The sequence below is a fragment of the Adiantum capillus-veneris genome, chromosome 23 (assembly GCF_014529385.1).
Source record: "Adiantum capillus-veneris isolate H3 chromosome 23, ASM1452938v2, whole genome shotgun sequence".
NCBI classification, from domain to species: Eukaryota; Viridiplantae; Streptophyta; class Polypodiopsida; order Polypodiales; family Pteridaceae; genus Adiantum; species Adiantum capillus-veneris.
In genome coordinates this window covers 65,423,895-65,432,656 of record NC_140953.1, presented here as the reverse complement: position 1 = coordinate 65,432,656, position 8,762 = coordinate 65,423,895, and positions in this window count along the sequence as shown.

The window sequence follows — 8,762 nt, the reverse complement described above, 5'->3', positions numbered from 1 at the left end:
AAAAAGAACATTGGGCGTTATAGTTTAAATTTCAGTCGTAAAATTTGAAATTGGGCGGAAATTTTTGAAATAAAGGGGGAGAATTTGAATTGAAGCCGAAGAATTCTGAATGGAAGGTTGGACAAGTGGTGGACCTTGATATACAACATATGATGTACAAATATGTTTCAAATGAGCCTAGCTTGGACTGTGGGGACCTAGCTTAGATAGGTGATTTTCCATGTTCCAATGGAGCCTAGCTTGGACACATGGTGGAGCTTGTTTCTATCTTATGTTTCAATAGAGCTAGTTTGGACAAGTGGTGGACCTAGGTTGGACAAGTAGCAGGCCTAGTTTATACATCCAGTTCACCTTGTATCTCTAAGATTGGATAAGTGGTGGCCCTTTGGATTCAACCACACATTGTTTATGTAGCCTAGCTTGCACAAGCGGTGAACCTTTACTTCCCTCCATGTTTCAAGGGAGCCTTGACTGGACAAGTGGTTTTTCAAGTTCCAACAAAGCCTAGTTGGACGCATGGTGGATCTTGCTTCTACCCTGTGTTCAATAGAACTAGCTTGGACAAGTGTGGAGCTTGGAGAACCCAACCCCCCCCCCCCCCCCCCCCCCCCCCCGCCCCCTTCCCCCCATGTACAACATATCAAGGATTTTTCAAAATGATGAGAAACAATATTGTAGCTTGCTGAATGCTTGGAAAATTGGTGGGCTTTGTAACAAAATTCTCCATGTACAAACACATCAAAGGTTTTCCAATTGGTCAAAAAAAATATCATTACTGGTTGCAAACACATCAAGGGTTTTCCAATTGGTCAAAAACAATGTCATTCATGGTTTTCTAAATCTTGGACAAGTGGTGGGGTTTTTTTTATGCTCATATTGCAAGGAATTCTAGCTTAGACAAGTGGTTTTCTATGTTTTAATGGAGCCTAACTTGGACACATGGTGGAGCTTGCTTCTATCACCATGTTTCAATAGAGTTAGCTTGGACACATGGTGGACTTTGGAGAAAAATTCTCCATGTATAACTATCATGGGTTTTTCAAATGGTGATAAACAATGTCGTAGCTTGGACAAGTAGTAGACCTTGTAACAAAAGTTTCCATGTAAAACACACCATAATTTTGCAATTGGTGGGAAGTAATATTGTTCAAGGTTGTTATTAGCTTGGATAAGTGATGGATCTTTGATTCCGATCATGCTTCAAGGGAGCCTATCTTGGACTAATGGTTTGCCATGTTCTAATGGATCCTTGCATGCACACATGGTGGAGCTTGCTTCTATCACATGTCAATAGAGTTAGCTTGGACAAGTGGTGGAGCTTGGAACCAAATCCCCCATGTACAACACATCATGGGACTTTTAAATTCTGAAAAATAAATAATGTAGCTTGGGGGTATCTTGGACACGAGATGGGCTTTGTAAAAAAATTATTCATGTATAACATATGATGGGTTTTCCAATTGATAAGAAATAATATTATTCAAGATATAAACTTATGGGTTGAACATGTCATCCCTAGCTTAGACAAGTGGTGGAGCTTTGTTTCTCTCCATGTTTAAAGGGAGCCTAGCTTGGACAAGTGGTTTTCCATGTACAAATGGAGCCTAGCTTGGACACATGTTGGAGCTTTCTACTAAAGAAAATAGGCTACACAAGTGGTGGATCTTCTGATGTGGTATTTTCTCATGCTTAGTTTATGCATATGGTACACCTTGCATCTCTAAAGGTTGGACAAGTGGTGTACCTTTGGATTTAACCACACATTATTTATGTAGCCTAGCTTGGACAAACAGTGAATCTTTGCCTCCCTCCATGTTTCAAGGTAGCCTCGATTGGACAAGTGGTTTTCCAAGTTCCAATGGAGACTAGCTTGGACACTTGGTGGATCTTGCTTCTACCTTATATCTCAATACAACTAGCTTGGACAAGTGGTGGATATTGAAACTAAAACACCCATGGATTTTGCAAGTGATGAGAAATAATATTGTAGCTTGGAGGTAGCTGGGACAAGTGGTGGGCCTTGTAATAAAATTATCCATGTACAAGCACATAAAGGGTTTCCCAATTGGTGAGAAAAAATATCATTCATGGTTGTCCCTAGCTTCAACAAGTGATGGAGTTTTCTAGCTTAGACAAGTGGTTTTCCATGGTGCAATGGTGCCTAGCTTGGACACATGGTGGAGCTTTCTTCTATCCCATGTTTCAATAGAGTTAGCTTGGACAAGTAGTTTTCCATGTTGCAATGGTACCTAGCTTGAACACATGGTGGATCTTTCTTCTATCCCATGTTTCAATAAAGTTAGATTGGACAAGTGGTGGAGCTTGGAGCAGAATTCTCCATGTAGAACATATCATGGATTTTTCCAATGATGAGAAACAATATCGTATCTTGGAGGTATCTTGAATAAGGAGCGAGCCTTGTAACAAAATTTTTCATGTAAATTACACCATGATTTTCCAATTGGTGAGAAGAAATATCGTTCAAGGTTGTCCGTAGCTTGGACAAGTGGGTGGATCTTTGATTCTACCCATGTTTCAAGGGAACCTAGCTTAGACAAGTGGTTTCCCATGTCCTAATGAAGCCTAGCTTGGACACATGGTGGAGCTTGCTTCTATCCCTTGTCAATAGAGTTTTGGACAAGTGGTGGATCTTGGAACTAATTCCCCCATGTACAACATATCATGGGATTTTTAAATCCTGAAAAACAATAGTGTAGCTTGGAGGCAACTTACAGAAGATGGGCCTTGTTAAAAAATTATTCATTTGCAACATATTATGGGTTTTCCAATTGGTAATAAACAATATTGTTTAAGATATAACCTTAAAGGTTGAACATGTCATCCCTAGGAATCAAAAAGTGTTCGAGGTTTGTTTCTCTGCATGTTAAAGAGAGCCTAGCTTGGACAAGTGGTTATCCATGTGCGAATAGAGCCCAGCTTGGTCACATGGTGGAGCTTCCTACTAAAGATAATAGGCTACACAAATGATCTTCTAAAGGATGGGCATTGTTAAAAAATTATTCACGTGCAACATATTATGCGTTTTCCAATTGGTAATAAACAATATTGTTTAAGATATAACCTTAAAGGTTGAACATGTCATCCCTAGCTTCGAAAAGTGATGGAGGTTTGTTTCTCTCCATGTTAAAGGGAGCGTAGCTTGGACAAGTGGTTTTCCATGTGCAAATAGAGCCTAGCTTGGACACATGGTGGAGCTTCCTACTAAAGATAATAGGCTACACAAATGATCTTCTAGTATTTTCTCAGGTCTGGTTTATGCATTTGGTACACCTTGCATCTCTAAAGGTTGGAGAAGTGGTGGCCCTTTGGATTTGGCCACACATTATTTATGTATTCTAGATTGTACAAATGGTGAACCTTAGCTTCCCTCCATTTTTCAAGGGAGCCTCAATTGGATAAGTGGTTTTCGAAGTTCCAATCGATCCTAGCTTGGACACATGGTGGAGATTGCTTCTACCTTATGTTTCAATAGAAATATATTGGACAAGTGGTAGAGCTTGGAGAAAAACCCCCCATGTACAATATATCATGGATTTTTCAAATGGTGAGAAATAATATTGTAGCTTGGAGGTAGCTGAGACAAGTGGTGGGACTTGTCAAAAAATTCTCCATGTACAAACACATCAAGGGTTTTGCAATTGGTGAGAAACAATATCATTCACGGTTGTCTAAAGCTTGGACAAGTGGTGGGGTTTTTCTTATACTCATATTGCAAGGGATCCTAGCTTAGACAAGTGGTTTCAGATTTTTTTATGGACCCTAGCGAGCATAGAATAGAACCCCAAAGTGTGTAGAATACACACATGAGATGATGTATATATAGAGGGGACCTGGGTGCCATACATAGAGAAGCCATATATTGAGTAGCTTCACATATAAGCTCAACACCCCCGCTCAAATAAGGGTCCCTAACTGTGGATGAAAAAACCCTTGGGGGATCAAGGGAAAAACCCGCAGCTCTATATACACCGACCGTTATATTATAGAAATCATTGAATGTACAAATGTTCATGAGGAGCTACATCACTCCTTTTACAATGAATGTTTTATGAGGAGTTACATTACTCCTATCCTATCAAATACAATAATGAATACAAAGGTTCAATAAAGAGGTGTAAAGACTATCGATTAGCTCGTAATCAAAAGTGTCTCCGTGAATCTGTTGTGTAGCTTGTCATCAATATGGCACACTCCTTTTACAATGAATGTTTTATGAGGAGTTACATTACTCCTATCCTATCAAATACAATAATGAATACAAAGGTTTAATAAAGAGGTGTAAAGGCTATCGATTAGCTCGTAATCAAAAGTGTCTCCGTGAATCTGTTGTGTAGCTTGTCATCAATATGGAATCACCAAACATGTCTTCATAAATCATTTATTGTCACCAATTTTGTCTTCATGAAATCAATTCTTTGATCAATCCTACATAGGCTCAAAAAACATAGTTATGAAAATTAGTAGCATCGTTAGTGAAATAATTACATTCACAATGCCATAAGAGATGGTTTGTGATGCCACTTTTTTGACGACATATATATGCATGACAACATATAAGTATGAATGTAAAAGTACAAGATGCGTAATTACATGATGCAAATGACATGTGTTTATACTATATAAAACAACATTTATCAACGTAGTGATATCAATGAGTATCATCAAAGTGTTAACAAAATATCATTATTGTATCAATAAAAAAGAATAAATCATCATGGTATTAACGAAAATCATCATAGAATAATCATTGTACCAACGAAACAACATCATGGTATCACCGAGAATAACCATGGTATCAACGAAACAACATCATGATATCACAGAGAATAATCATTGTACCAACGAAACAACATCATGGTATCACCGAGAATAACCATGGTATCAACGAAACAACATCACGGTATCACCGAGAATAACCATGGTATAACGAAACGACATCATGATATCACCGAGAATAATCATTGTATCAACGAAACAACATCATGGTATCACCGATAATAACCATGGTATCAACGAAACAACATCATGGTATCACCGAGAATAACCATATCAACGAAACAACATCATGCTATCACCGAGAATAACCATGGTATCAACGAAACAACATCATGGTATCACTGAAAATAACCATGGTATCAATGAAACAACATCATGGTATCACCGAGAATAACCATGGAATCAATGAAATATCATTATGCAATCATCGAGAATAACCATGGTATCAACGAAATATCATCGTGGTATCAACAAAAATCACCATGACCAAAGTACTAACAAAACATCATCATGGTACCATCAAAATCACTATGGTATCAACGAGAGATTATCAATAAAACGATGTAAACTATATCTCTAGAAGAATAATTATACGAAAATCAATAAACGAGTATATCATATAACAAAAGATCATGTACCAACAGTAGCTCGATAGAATTTGGACGATCATCAACGGCTCAACTGAATCGGAACGATATGTAACTGGCTTCTACAGCAAAGTTACGTCAGTAACAAATATATGATTGATGAAGAGAAAATATACTTGAGAATTTTTCAATTATGAGAAAAATCAAAAGAAAAAAGTAAAATTAGCTTTTCAAAGATATTCGCAGTACGAGAATGATAATCCAAAATCGGTGCAGAATTTAGAGAAAGTTTCTTTTGCAAAGTTGTACACCACATCGATTTCGATGGCTCAAGCGAATAGTTTCTACAAAATTGTTTTTAATTAGCAGAAAAATCAAAAAACCAAAAACGAAAGTTGCTTTTTAGGCATGTACGCAGTCCGCAACAATAACTCAAAATCAGTGCAGAATTTGAAAAAGCTTTCTTCTGCAAGGTTGTAGAGCACATCGAATCCAGTGCCTCCGCGAGCTATTTCTGCAAAATCGTTCTCAATTAGGAAAAAAATCGAAAACAAAAAACGAAAGTTGCTTTTCAAACATGTACGCAGTCCTCTAACGATAACTCAAAATCAGTGAAGAATTTGGAAAAGTTTTCTTCTGCAAAGTTTTAGACCACATCAATTCCAGTGCCTTGCGCGAGTAGATTCTGAAAAATTGTTTTCAATCAGGAGAAAAATCAAAAACAAAAAGTGAAGTTACTTTTCAGGCATGTATGCAGTCTGCGAGAACGATAACTCGAAATCGGTGTAGAGTTTGAAAAATGTTTCTTCTGCAAAGTTGTAGACCACATAGATTCTGGTGCCTATTTCGGGTAGTTTTTGCAAAATCGTTTTCAATCAGGAGAAAAATAAAAAACAAAAAGCAAAGTTGCTTTTCAAGCATGTACGCAGTCCACGAACGATAACTCAAAATCGGTGTAGAATTTGAAAAAACTTTCTTCTGCAAACTTGTAGACCACATCGATTCCGATACCTAACGTATCTACAAAATCGTCTTCAATTAGTAGAAAAACTGAAAACAAAAACGTCCTGCTCTGATACCATGTTGAGAGAGAGAGAGCGAGCACAGAATAGAACCCCAAAATGTGTAGAATACACACATGAGATGATGTATATATAGAGGGGACCTGGGTGCTATATATAGAGAAGACATATATTGAGTAGCTTCACATATAAGCTCAACAGAGCTTGCTTCTATCTCCATGTTTCAATAGAGTTAGCATGGACAAGTGGTGGACCTTGGAGAAAAAATCTCCATGTATAACATATCATGGGTTTTCAAATGGTGAGAAACAATATCATAGCTTGGAAATAGCTTGGACAAGTACTCCACCTTGTAACAAAAGTTTCCATGTAAAACACACCATAACTTTGAAATTGGTGGAAAGGAATATTGTTCAAGGTTGTTATTAGCTTGGACAAGTGGTGGATCTTTGCTTTTGATCATGCTTCAAGGGAGCCTAGCTTGGACAAGTGATGGATCTTTGCTTTTGATCATGCTTCAAGGGAGCCTAGCTTTGACTGATGGTTTCCATGTTCTAATGGATCCTTTCTTGGATACATGGTGGATCTTGCTTCTATCACATGTCAATAGAGTTAGCTTGGACAAGTGGTGGAGCTTGGAACTAAATCCCGTATGTACAACACATCATGAGACTTTCAAATTTTGAAATTTATATATTGTAGCTTGGGGGTAGCTCGGAGAGGAGATGGGCCTTGTAAAAAAATTATTCAATAACATATTATGGGTTTTCCAATTGGTAAGAAATAATATTATTCAAGATATAAACTTACAGGTTGAACATGTCGTGGAGCTTTGTTTCTCTCCATGTTTAAAGGGAGCCTAGCTTGGACAAGTGACTTTCCATGTCATAAAATTTAATATTTAATATCTAACCAACCCAAATGATTTTCTCATATTAAAATGATCACTTAATGTGGGAGAATAAACGGGAACAAGGGTTAAGATATAGACATGTGCTTATAGATCTATCTCAACATAGGGCCAATGGTAAAGGGACCTCAATGAGAGATGGTATATCAAAGAGCAAGGCTAACCAATGGAGCATAAGACCTTAGGGTTAGCTTCATTGAAGACCTCCAATAATGTGTGTAAAAGTTCTTTGACCTTAGGTAAGCTAGGGTTGACCTTGAGGCACGGGAACCCGACCCAGCTCGAGGTGCTTGTCCTGCTTGTCATGCTTGATGACTAAGGTGCTTGATGATTGAGGTGCTTGAGATGCTTGAGGTGCTTGACATGCTTGAGATGCTAGGGTTGCACTTGAGGTGAGAACCTAGCCCAAGCTTAAAGTGCTTAAGGGCCAAGCTTGTGGTGGAAATTGGGCCTATGCAGGATGGGCTTGAGGTGTCAAAAAGTAAATTATTCAATCCCTACAAGGAGGGGGCGAGCCCTACATGACGGGGGATGAGAGAGAACACCCACACACTAACACAAGTCATGCATGGTACAAAGAAAGCAAAAGGGACACTTGTCAAGTTCCTCCTCATGTTGCCCTCATGATGTGCCTCAAGCCTATTGGTTGGCCACCCAAGGGGTCCAATGATAATCTAGGAGATTTAATTAATTGATTTTTCATTTATCAAGCCCTCTCTCTCAAAGGGGAAAGAGGGACACTTGTCCCAAGGCTACCCTTGTTGCTTGTAATGCCTCGAGCTTGTGATTGGCTAGGCCTGGAGGGGTCCAATGAGCTTCAAGCATGAGCTACAAGGAGGGGTCGACCCAAGAAATCTAGGGGGTATACTCACCCACACACACTCACAAACACTCTCATTGTGTGCTATGTAAAGTGCAAGAGCTCCCTCTCGGGGAGGTCACCTAATAAAAATGTAACCGATCATGTGAGTTCAACAGAAGGGTATTGAAAGTTCTTGAAACTTACAAAAATATATATACATAAGGGAATTACTTTTTCAAATCTGAAAAAAACTTACAGATTTTAAAAGAAAAGGGTACATTATATTCTTAACAAAATTCATAGATAAGGGGTTTTACAAACATGTCTTGAACTCACGTGATATGGTAGTTTTAACACATAGTGAACCCCCCGAGAGCTCCCTCTCCTTCTCCAAGCAAGTAGAGTTTGAGAGCCCACACCAACACTCTTGGCTATGGAGTGCAAATCCAACCAAGAGCCATGCTTCAATGATTAAGCTTGCCATCTCCTTCTTCTTCATTACTATGCTATTATGTATGCTAGCAACAAGAGTTATGATAAGTGAGGAACTAATTCTTTCTCCTATGAAGTGTTTCTTCTTCCTCTTCCCTACCATTATTCCCTGCTAGCTCTCTCCACCTTCGAAGGTGTTTGAGGTCTTGGGA